This window comes from Chenopodium album, chromosome 7 (assembly GCF_948465745.1).
Source record: "Chenopodium album chromosome 7, dcCheAlbu1.1, whole genome shotgun sequence".
Lineage (NCBI taxonomy): Eukaryota > Viridiplantae > Streptophyta > Magnoliopsida > Caryophyllales > Amaranthaceae > Chenopodium > Chenopodium album.
In genome coordinates, this window is record NC_137840.1 from 60283889 (window position 1) to 60296337 (window position 12449).

General features: G+C 32.0%; 1 pseudogene; it reads right to left on the bottom strand.

The window, feature by feature from the left end:
• Nucleotides 1–8444: 8444 nt before the first annotated feature.
• On the bottom strand, nt 8445–11571 carry LOC145638003 (heat shock cognate 70 kDa protein-like; annotated as a pseudogene).
• Between the last annotated feature and the right edge of the window lie 878 nt (nt 11572–12449).

Genomic DNA, 12449 nt, shown 5'->3' on the forward strand with positions numbered 1-12449 from the left:
TACTTGGAGTACATACATGCACCTCAAAATATGTCAAAAAAATATTGCTCATAACATCCTACTAAATAGATATTTATATCAATAAAGTTAATCCACAAGATTTTAGTACCAATATATAAGAGGTAATTGATTATATGCAATTTCATACTCATAAAACATATATCGTATAACTCTTATTAACAAATATATATTTAATTGACAAACAAAACATCCAACATTCTTTGTCAAAAACCACAAAAGCATATACTTCGTATTTAAGATGATTACTAGAATTAATCCAAATGAAATGATAAACATAAGTAACATGCATGAGACTTGGTTTAGAATGAACCTCCCTTGAACTGAATCAAGTAACATGAGTAAGACCTCTATGAGATACCCAACCGTCCTCATTGTAAATAAGGGCCTCAAGATGTCAACATAACTCACTAATCTGAGCAGCTAGTGAGAATCCAACCGTTGAAAAATAAGTCTCATGTGTCCCAAACATACTCCTAAAATTTCAGCTCAAACCGACCAAGGATGACCTTTGATCGGGGGTCATCTTTGGAATTGCTCCCGGAAATCTGTGGATAACGAACAAGTCCTAAAATCAAAACTCAAAACTCCATCAGTAATGCTATAAGTACCACCACAACATAAGAGAGGACATGCATTACCTTAGGCAAAGCAGACACATTAAAAATAAACAATATAGATTAGCAATAATAGACCCAAACCAATCCTTTCATAGTAATTAAGAAAGCGTTCAGCCGTTCACTCAAATATTATAAGAAAATCAATTACCATAAAAGGTTATTATTGTGCTCCCATGATTCAAGCTAACTCTCCAAAACTCCCTTACAATTAAGTCACAACAACCAAGGCTATAAACAAAAATTAAGTTATGGTGGGTTAAGCAAACAACAAATATCATCTTCATCATTAAGCACACATTGCATAACACGTAAAGTGAACATGCTTCGAATAAAAGATAATAATAAATCTCAAACCTTATTAGCAAAAATTAGATCCTTAAATCACCTAGAGCAACACAAAGATTTGGAGTACTAGTAATAAAATATAAGGTCCAATTACTAAAGAACATAGTGTATACTCACATACTCATGAGTCTCCAAGCGGACATACGAAGTATAATAAATCAATAACCAGCATATTTGCCATTATATTAATCATTACAAATAAAATTAATTAACAATCATATATAGCATGGATATAAAGCAATATTATCACTAACTGTAATAAAGATAAATATTATCATGAACAGCAAAAAAATACACAAGATAAACTTGGTCTGACTAAAATCGAATCACAACATTATCGAAACTTGATAGATAAATAATTCAATAATTTAGAGATCAATCAATTGTCTTTTAGATTGTTAGTAGATAAGAAAATTAAACAAAAGTACTTATCTCAATGTTTTGTAGACCAATTGACAATTGCCGCGTCGTGGTAAACCACTGACCTAAAAGACGATTCCGCGCTACCCCGGTGCAGTAGACATCAAGCGGTCGCCCTCCAGGATAAGCACGGCGCCGGAATTTGTGTGCACTCACAAACCCGACTGGAATTCAGAATACTTGCCCAAAAACCGAAGGGATATATTTTAAGAGAAGGTAAGAAGTTAAAGATGGATGGTTTTTGTTGTCATGTCTTTCGGAGGTGAATAAGGTTGATTTATAAGGCAATGAAGGGAGTATAAACAACCAACAATTAAGGGGAAAATGGGCCTGACCAGTTGGTTAAGGGCAGGGTGGTGAAGCCCACTGCCCTTGCTGCTGCTGTTGTGGCCAACTGGGCTGCCCCTAGTGAGGAGCTTGCTGTTGGGCCGCTTGAGTAGGCCCAGTAGGCTGTCTGTGGATTTGTTGTTGCGAATTGCTGCTGGTGCCTCGCCCACGACCCTTTGATTTCCCTTGCTTGGAGTTGCCGCGTCCACGGCCTTTGCCACCCCAACCGCCGCCGCGCTGCTGGTCGGCCGCCGCGGGCTTGGTGGTGGTTGACTGTTGGGCTTGCAAGCTTTGGGCCACAAAAGCTTGACCTTGGTCTTTTTGCTTGTTCTTTCTAGTTTCCTCCAATAAGAACATGGACCTTGCCTTGTTGAAGCTCGGTGTTGGTTCGGATTGTGACACTATGGCAGCCACGGTGTCGTATTCACCCTCGGTGAGTCCGGCAATCAATTGCATGACCATCTTTCGATCAGAGACCGGGCAATCAACATTAGCTAATTGATCCGCAAGAAGCTTGATGTGCTTACAATAATCACTCATGTTTGCATAGTGCTCGAGTTTCGCGTTAGCGAATTGTTCCTCTAGGTAAACAGCCCGAGTATGCTTGTTATCATGAAAAATCTCCTCGAGACGGGTCCATAGTTCTAGAGCGGTGGCACCCGACTTAATTATAGTTTGGACTAGGTCCTTAGAAATGGTTCCATAGATCCAATTTTTTACAATTGCATCAAGTCTCTTCCAAGTTTCATCATCAATTCCCGCCGGTCGAGAAACCTTAGAGTCAATGTGGTTTTGAAGGTTTTAAGCACACGTTTGACATTGAAAAAGCTCTGCCCATGTAGCATATTGGGCTTCTTCTTGGTCAAGAGTAACGCTCATGAGGTTTTTGATGTGAACGGTGAAGGCTGGATGGAATGTGTTTGAGGGAGGAGGAGGAGGAGGAGGGGGAGGAGGAGGGGTATCACCTATGGCCATGGAGGAAGAAGGAGAGGGTACGGTGATGGTGGTGCACGGCTAGGGTCCTAAGGATCGATTAGGGTTTGAAAGAGAGAAAACAACGAAAAACCCTAAAAGAAATCTGATACCATGTAGAATAGTGTAATTCTCCTTGGTGGAGGCTTTCTCATTAATTGAATATATATAGGATTTACAACCTAATTATGAGATAACCTAAATTACACAAAGATATATTTTACATAATATTCACAAGATAATTTAAACATATTATCTAACACATAACAATGAACAAGCTTTCAACTACTAATAAGTATCTTGTTGATGTTGGCACTCATGTGAGACTGTTTTACATGTTTGTGTGATTTTGTCTACTTTTCCGCGTTGGACTTATTTGTAGATTTTCTATGCTACGAACTTCCATTGATGGGACTATTTTAGAAATGCATCACCAATTTTTTTCCCTTGCCAATATGAAAACTAGTCTTGAGCTAAAAGATGAACGTGATTATGTAAAACAGAACAATATCTTGATAGACACAAGCTTTTGAGTGGTTTGTTTCACTCTAAAAGGCTAGACAAAGGTAAGAAAACATTCCGATTTTTTAATGCCCATAACTCCGCTTAGCCCCCTACTATACTCCTTTCCATTAGCCAATTCATTAAAGATAGAAAAAAAAAAAAAAAAAACAACAACAAAGATTCTCTAAAGTTGGCTTTAACAGCACAATTTTGCTTATTGGTTGAGAATAATTTGCTTGTATTGCTAATACGTATTTGAGCTAGATGAACAATAAAAACCTATTATATATATTATATATATAAAGGAGAGTTTTTTCCCAAGGTTTTATAGAGCCACGTAGGATTTTTATTTTTAAAAAATTATTAGAGCGCTACATAGGATTAATATTTTTAAAACGCTACAATATGTTTATGCCACCTAAAATTAGTTAACGTGTCAAATATACTACGTACAACTAATTAAATAACAAATGTAATAATCACATAAATATGAAAAATATTTTTTTAAAAAATACAAACGACTCGTGCATCGCATGGGCTTCATCTAATTACTGTGTATTTGGTTGTTGATATTATGATTTATGATAGAGGTTTTTTAATGAACAATAAACACAGTCTCTTCCTAATGACGATTGTTGCACCAGCTATGATTATATAATTCATCAAGTCTGTTTATTATTATTATTATTATTATTATTATTATTATTATTATTATTATTATTATTATTATTATTATTATTATTATTATTATTATTATTATTATTATTTTATTATTACTAGTTTAGGCCCCGTTTGGTTTAATGTAAAACATTTTCAATGGAAAATTAGTTTTTATGGAAAACATATTTTTAAGGAAAAACACAATTGCAAATTAGTTTTCCTTTGTTTGGTTGCATACAAGAAAAGTCCAAGAAAAATAAAAAATAAGAATGGAAATGTAAGGATGAATGAGAGGGAAGTAAAAAAAGAGGTAAGGAGAAGAGAAAAATGTGGCTTCCCTTGTTTTTAAAAGGAAAATGTTTTCCATCATTAAGGATGAAATTTTCCACCCTTGAAAAATTGTTTTCCACTCCTTAACCAAACAGGGCCTTAGTGTAGTTTTTTTTTTTTTTTTTTTTTTTTTTTGATGAACTTTTTAAAAAGAATCTATATATTATACTAAAAGACAAGCGCCTCAATGTAAGGATGACAAATGTCACTCTCTCATTGGTATATCTTAAGTATAAAATATATCTATATAATTACTGTTTAAATGTTCAAGCATAATTATTTTTTGTTAAACTTCAAACAATAAAAGCAAGTTTCTATACATGTATAAGATTATCATGATTTCCTAACATAAATATTGATTTAATTTTTTTATAATAAATATATACTTTCCAATACTACAAATAATCCATAAAGTCTTTCCAATCTTTATTTATAGCCAAATTAAAGAATAATAACTAATTTGAAACAATATGATTAAAGTGGCTTAATTAAGGAAACAAATATTTCGTATTTTGAAAGGCTAATATTGTTTTTTTTTTTTATGAAAATTAAATAAAATCGATATAATTTAGTTTGACATCTATTATCAAATCAATACAAACATTTAAAACAAATCAGATGTACAATAAAATATTGTGCACCTATCATAAAAGCTACCCTGTAATGAATGAAAGTTATTTATGCTTTATTGATAAAAGTTACCCAAAATAGTCTACAAGTTATCCTAAATTCAATTCAAGTAATCGGTTGAATACAATCTATCTATCTATATATTATACTAAAAAACAAGCGCCTCAATGTGGGGATGACAAATGTCACTCTCTCATTGGTTTATCTTAAGTATAAAATATATCTATATAATTATTGTTTACATGTTCAAGCATAATTATTTTTGTTAAACTTTAAACAATAAAAGCAAGTTTCTATACATGTATAAGATTTTCATGATTTCCTAACATAAATATTGATTTAATTTTTTTTATAATAAATATATACTTTCCAATACTACAAATAATCCATAAAGTATTTCCAATCTTTATTTATAGTCAAGTTAAAGAATAATAACTAATTTGAAACAATATGATTAAAGTGGCATAATTAAGGAAACAAATATTTCGTATTTTGAAAGGCTAATATTGTTTTTTTTTTTTTTATGAAAATTAAATAAAATCGATATAATTTAGTTTGACATCTATTATGAAATCAATACAAACATTTATAAAAAATCAGATGTACAATAAAATATTGTGCACCTATTATGAAAGCAACCTTGTAATGAATGAAAGTTATTTATGCTTTATTGATAAAAGTTACCCAAAATAGTCTACAAGTTATCCTAAATTCAATTCAAGTAATCGGTTGAATACAATCCATCTATTCTATATATTATACTAAAAGACAAGCGCCTCAATGTGAGGATGACAAATGTCACTCTCTCATTGGCTTATCTTAAGTATAAAATATATCTATATAATTACTGTTTACATGTTCAAGCATAATTATTTTTGTTAAACTTCAAACAATAAAAGCAAGTTTCTATACATATATAAGATTTTCATGATTTTCTAACATAAATATTGATTTAATTTTTTTAATAATAAATATATACTTTCCAATACTACAAATAATCCATAAATTCTTTCCAATCTTTATTTATAGTCAAGTTAAAGAATAATAACTAATTTGAAGCAATAGGATTAAAGTGGCATAATTAAGGAAACAAATATTTCGTATTTTGAAAGGCTAATATTGTATTTTTTATGAAAATTAAATAAAACGATATAATTTAGTTTGACGTCAATTTGAAATCAATACAAACATTAAAAAAAAAAATCAGATGTACAATAAAATATTGTGCACCTATTATAAAAGCTACCCTGTAATGAATGAAAGTTATGTATGCTTTATTGATAAAAGTTACCCAAAATAGTCTACAAGTTATCCTAAATTCAATTCAAGTAATCGGTTGAATAAAAAAGTTTTTGATAAAGATACAAAATAGTGTAAAAATTACTTTTATCGTTTGTTGTACTCCTTGACAAATACTGAATGCTGAGCCGAAATGTTGTCTTGGAAAAAAATACATAATCTTGAACAAAAATTTAATTTTAATCGGCCTTTCATTTTCTATACAATGTCTTTTACAATGACCTTTTGTTTTTCTTACATTAATTTAAAAAAAAAAAAAAAAAAAAAAACTGAACCAATAACCAATCTAAACAAGAAGAATAAAGTTAAATTGAATTAGACATTTGACGGAAAAATGATAGATATAAAATGTATTATAACTATTATTCGTGTTTTAAATTGTAACTATTACTTATGAATTTTTTTTTAGAAAAACTAACATTTTGATTTAAAAATCGTGCATTGCTCATGTACTATACTAGATATACAACAATCATGTGCAATAATTTATGTTGTTTTATACATAATAATACTTTTAACTATAATAGTATGTGTATATAATATAATATTTTTTATAATATAAAAAAGTATATGTGTATAATATAATATTTTATAACACATGTCCTCCATACTAAGTGTTTGGTTGTTGGCGTAGTGGTGATTGAGACTACACTTGGTAGGGAGGAACTGTGTTCGCTCCCCTGCAACAATAATCGGAAGGGGAGTGGAACCTAATAGCCTAGAACAGATCCTCAGATCTGGATTAGCCCAAAGGGTGAACCGGATAGATTTCCCAAAACTCAATGCATATTTGACGGGAATTAACTTATCCTTCATCTATCTTATACAAAACTCCAAAGTCTAATTTTTTTTTTCAAAATATAATAATAACATTTGTAAATTTTTGTTAATATGAAAGATATAAACCTATCAAAATGTATATATAGTTAAATTGTTTAATAACTTATATCGAATGCGTAGTTTTATTAAAATTATTTGCATGTAATCATTAAATGTGTTGGATGTTGTGTAGCTATGCAATGTCCAAAACTTTAGTTCAGCGACTTTGATTTAGTGATTGTACGGTAAAAAGATATTGACTTCGATCTTGAAACCTAATAGTCTAATAAATTTTAAATAGAAAAATTAAAACAAAAGGAAATGAAAATAGTAAATGGCTTTAAATATTGAAATAAACATAACCTTTTAAATCAATTTAGCGAATTCAAGAGACAATTTTAAGGCTTTTAAAATTAAATGGGGGAAAATATATGTAAAAAGAACATTTTTAGATATATAAATGTCCATGCACTATTATAAGAGTTTTGTTAACCATTTTATAATTAAGGTAGGGATAAATCTTAGTAATATATACTCTGTATATTTTATTTATATAAAATTATCAGTATCCATACCTATATACGAAGTATTTGTGTTGTATACTATATTTAATCAGCTGTTGGTTATATATATGACTATTATATAATTCCTCTGTTCTTTTTTACTTGACCTGTTTCTTTTATCAAGTTTGCCAATGCAAAACTTTAACGATCAATAACTTCAATTCTCCATAAGTAAAAATTATAAAAGTAAAGTATTATGATAGTACTTATTGAGACTAATCCAAAAAGATCATACGTGAATATATTTTTCCTTACATATTATTCACAAAAGACGGTCAAAGGAGGGGTGGTGAATAGTGTAAAAGTCAAAGCGGGTCAAGTAATAAAGAACGGAGGAAGTAATATATAGTTTTGGCACAATGCTTAACTTAGGAAAATATATGTTCTGGTAGGTCAAATATAAGGTTATTATTGTGTCTATAGATTTAATGAGTGCGGCGGGTAAATAAAACATGTATATATTAGATTGATTGTAGCTACTGATGCGGATGGTATGATAAGAAAATTTTAGTTTTTTCTCAACGGGAGATATAAATAAATTAGTCCACTTCTTATATAGCTATGTGGAGTATTATTCAATTATTTTCAATTAATAAAATAACATTATAAAAAATTAAAAGAAATTCAAATAACATAAAATACTATTCAAATAACGTTCCTTTAATTTTTTATTTTTTTTATTGACCATTAGTAGCCAAGTCCTTTAATAGTAAATGAATTACCTTTGTTTTTTTTTTTTTTTTTTTTTTTTTCTTTTTTTCCTACGAGTTTAATAATTTGATTTATAAACCGTGCATCGCACGGGCACTATGCTAGTAAAGTAATAAAATCAAATGCAGTACTGATAAATGATCCATATTATTAGTCCAATTCAACTTAATAGCTCAGGAGGTAGCCCAAATCCATAAAAGCTTCAAGGGGGTATAAAGTAATTAAGTCTTGTTAAATGTCAATTCAATCTAAAAAGACCAAAAACATATTTTCAGAAAAATAATTTGTAATCTGAAATTAATTTGTTACACCGTTACACGACCATAGACAGAAGCTAAGATTATACATGCATGTTAAGTGTATAATTTAGAAACCTGTAGCTAACGAGTAATGACATGAAATATCTCTAGCTGATAGCAGCACCTTTGTCAAGGCATGTCTCCAATTATAAGGTCGAGAATTGTCTTGAGTTCATTCAACTTTTCTTCTTATTCAGAAACTCTCGAAACTTGTTCCAGCGAACTTCCACCATGTCCAACATACTTTCAGCATAATTCTGTAATGCAAGCTTTGCGTTGACAGCTTTTTTGTGCTGCTCGTCCTCTGCCTTGTAATTGTTGGCTTCCTCTACCATCCGATCAATCTCTTCTTTGGATAACCTACCACTGTGATTTGCAATACTGATTTGTTTTTTGTTGTCAGTGCCTATATGCTGCGCTGACACAGTAAGGATACCATCATTGTCGATTTCAAAGCAAACATCAAATGTTTCTTGACCTTGCGGTGCTGGAGGGATATCGTACAGAGTAAATGTACCTAAGAAGTTGTTGTCTTCAGCGATAGGTCTCTCACCCTCGTATACACTAAATGGAACGGTTGTCTCACCATCATAAGCAGTGCAAAGAATAGTTGACATTTTCACTGGAATGGTAGAATTTCTCGGGATCACAATATTCATTTCACCATAATAAAGCCTAACCCCAAGGGACAAAGGAGTAACATCTACAAGTGTGAAGTCTTTATTGTTACGTACACCGCTCAAGATTGCAGCTTGAATTGCAGCACCATATGCAACGGCCTCATCCGGGTTAATGCTTTGGCAAAGTTCCTTCCCTTTGAAAAAATCTTTCAACAATTCTTGAACTTTTGGAATTCTAGTTGACCCACCAACAAGAACAACATCATCAACATCACCCTTTTTCATATTGGCGTCTTCCAAACATCTCTTAACAGGATTTATACAATTTTTAAACAAATCCAGGTTCAACTTTTCAAACTTGGCACGGGAGATGGTTGAATAAAAATCAATACCCTCGTAGAGACAATCTACATCAACACTAGTCTCGGTAGCTGATGAAAGCATCCTTTTAGCCCTCTCACAAGCATATCTCAACCTCCCAATAGCCCTGCGCTCCTGACTGATGTCCTTGTTATGTTTCCTCTTAAATTCAGACACAAAGTAGTCAACCATTCTACTATCAAAATCCTGACCACCTAAATGAGTGTCTCCGTTAACAGCTTTCACTTCATAAGCCTGTTAACTAATTCTGACCAAAGATACATCAAATGTCCCACCACCAAGATCAAAAACTAACACGTTCTTAGCCGTGTCTTTCCTATCATTGCTCATATCGTTTAGACCATAGGCAATGGCAGCAGCAGTTGGTTCATTGATAATGTGCATGACATTGAGTCCAGCAATGGTACTGGCAGCTTTTGTTGCCTGACGCTGGGAATCATTGAAATAAGCCGGGACAGTGATAACAGCATTTTTCACTTCTGAGCCAAGGTAGGTCTCTGCAGTCTGTTTCATCTTCATTAGGACCATTGAAGATATTTCCTCTGCAGCAAATTCCTTTTCTTCGCCTTTATAGGTGACTACAATAACAGGTTTGTCGTCTTCAGACGCAGAAATAACCTTAAAAGGCCAGAGTTTCATGTCATTCTGCACTATTTCATCAGTGAATCTTCTGCCAATAAGCCTCTTTGCATCTGTAGTTTATTCCAGTGGTTAAGAAAGCAATTATAAGAAATTGACAAATATAATACAGCTATTGCATCAATTTGTTTCAAAATAAATTGCAAAACTTTGACTAAATGTGAGAGCTCTTGTTGCAATTTTATGAAACGGAGAAGTATAAACTCTTTTAAAAAAATAAAAAACATAACTACATAAGTAGTTAAATGTGCTTTAGGAGACATATAAGAGTTAAAGAGTATATCTAACCCATTGTCTCTTTACGACGATTGTTTCATTTTTTTTATACTACCTCCGTTAATTGTTATCTGCAACTTTGGAATATTTTATATCTCTCAAATAATACCCCAAAGTTGCAGATAACAATTAACGGAGGTAGTATATAAAATAATTACATTCTAATAACACTTTGCAATAATCATCAATCCGTTGTCTTCCTCTTACAATTTTTAAATACTTCAACTTTAATTCCCTACTTATCTCAATAACACTTATTCAAGTGATACCACTTTTGAATACAATATCAGATTTTTAGAATGCTATCTTCTCATATTGAGAAACGAAATTTGTTTCTCGTGGAGAATATCATGTGAGAAACAAATTTTGTTTCACAATATGAGAATTGGACATCCCCGAGTGGAAGTGCTTGTTTATAATAAGTACTACATCCGTTAACTTTTAGTTGTAACAAAGGGTATTATTTATAAGACGTAACACAATGTATTTTTTATTGCAACTAAAAATTAACAAAGGTATTAAAAATGAACAACAATAATAAGTTTCAATTAATCGACCATAATTATTTGAAGTTTAAAGATTATTTCCCTTCAACTAAAATCAAGTAGGAATAATTACTTTCTAAACCGGATGCTATCGACATATATTGGACACACATTAGAAAGTCAATCTAGTAAAACATAATTACGGATTAATTAATAATTCTAGTGTACATTAAATATTTATTTGATAAAAATAATTTCATCTGGGTTTACGGTCAGTTTTAGCTAACATGGATGCTATTATATGGACACACGTTAGGATTTAGGAATATCATCTGTGACCAAACGTTGTTATACGAAGTATAATAAAGGAAGCAAAATTATATTGTAACATGATATACATGAAGATTGAAGGATAGAGGTTAAGAGGTAGAAAACGAACCAAAAATAGTATTAATAGGATTAATAGTAGCCTGATTTTTAGCAGCCTCGCCAACAAGACGCTGGGTTTGATTGAAAGCAGTACAAGATGGTGTCGTTCTGTTTCCTTGATCATTGATAATGATTTCAACACGGCCGTGCTGCCATACTCCAACACAAGAGTATGTTGTCCCGAGATCGATTCCTATTGCCGGCAATTCTTTTTTACCTTCCATAGTTTTATTTGTTTAGACAGGATGGAGATTTGAGGGATTTAACGTCGGATAAGGGAAAGAAAGAACGGTTGGTTAGGGTATTCGTTTGAAGCAATTTGTAACAGAGTAGTTTGACTTGCAAAATAAATTATGTGAAATTTGGAGTGTACACTACTTATAGGAAGGTCCGTAGGTGGAGAATACTTAGGATTTTTTAATTTTATCTTTTTAGGAAGTGTACACTACTTAGGATTGGGTAGAAAAAAGCCTTGAGCACGCCTGATCTGATCTTTATAGAAATAGAATAATTGAAGACAGATAGAACGTAGCTACGAGAAGAGAAGGTATGCCGCTTGTTCCTTCTACTTTTTACCGAATTAAATTGTTATTCGGTCGTGGTACTTTGTTATGTGTACCCAGAAAAAGGGGAAAGCTCTGGTTCGAAGACGGTTTTCAAGCTTACTAAAATCTTTTAGGAAAATTTGAGTTTATAAATCCCAACTTTGGGCGATTTACGATGAAAAATCTCAACTATGCATTATCCCTCAAAAATCCCAACTTTGATACATATTTTCTTTTAAAGATCCCAACAGGTCACCAAACCTATTACTTTAGGTTACAATCCACGTGTCAACACGGGATTGGTAAAATAATAATTCAAAAAATAAATACTAAAAAAATTAATTCAAAAAAAAAAAAAAAAAAAACTAAATGAACCAAAAAAATCAAAACAGCAGCCCCTACTCCATCCCGGAAAACACCCTACCCACACCCCACCCCCGTCGGATTATCGCCCCCAACCCCGACAACCCCTCCCCATCCCCGGAATCCGACGACAAACCTTCTCCCACCCTCGAAAACCCACCCCTGTCCCTCCTCCCACCCTCGCGAAACCCACC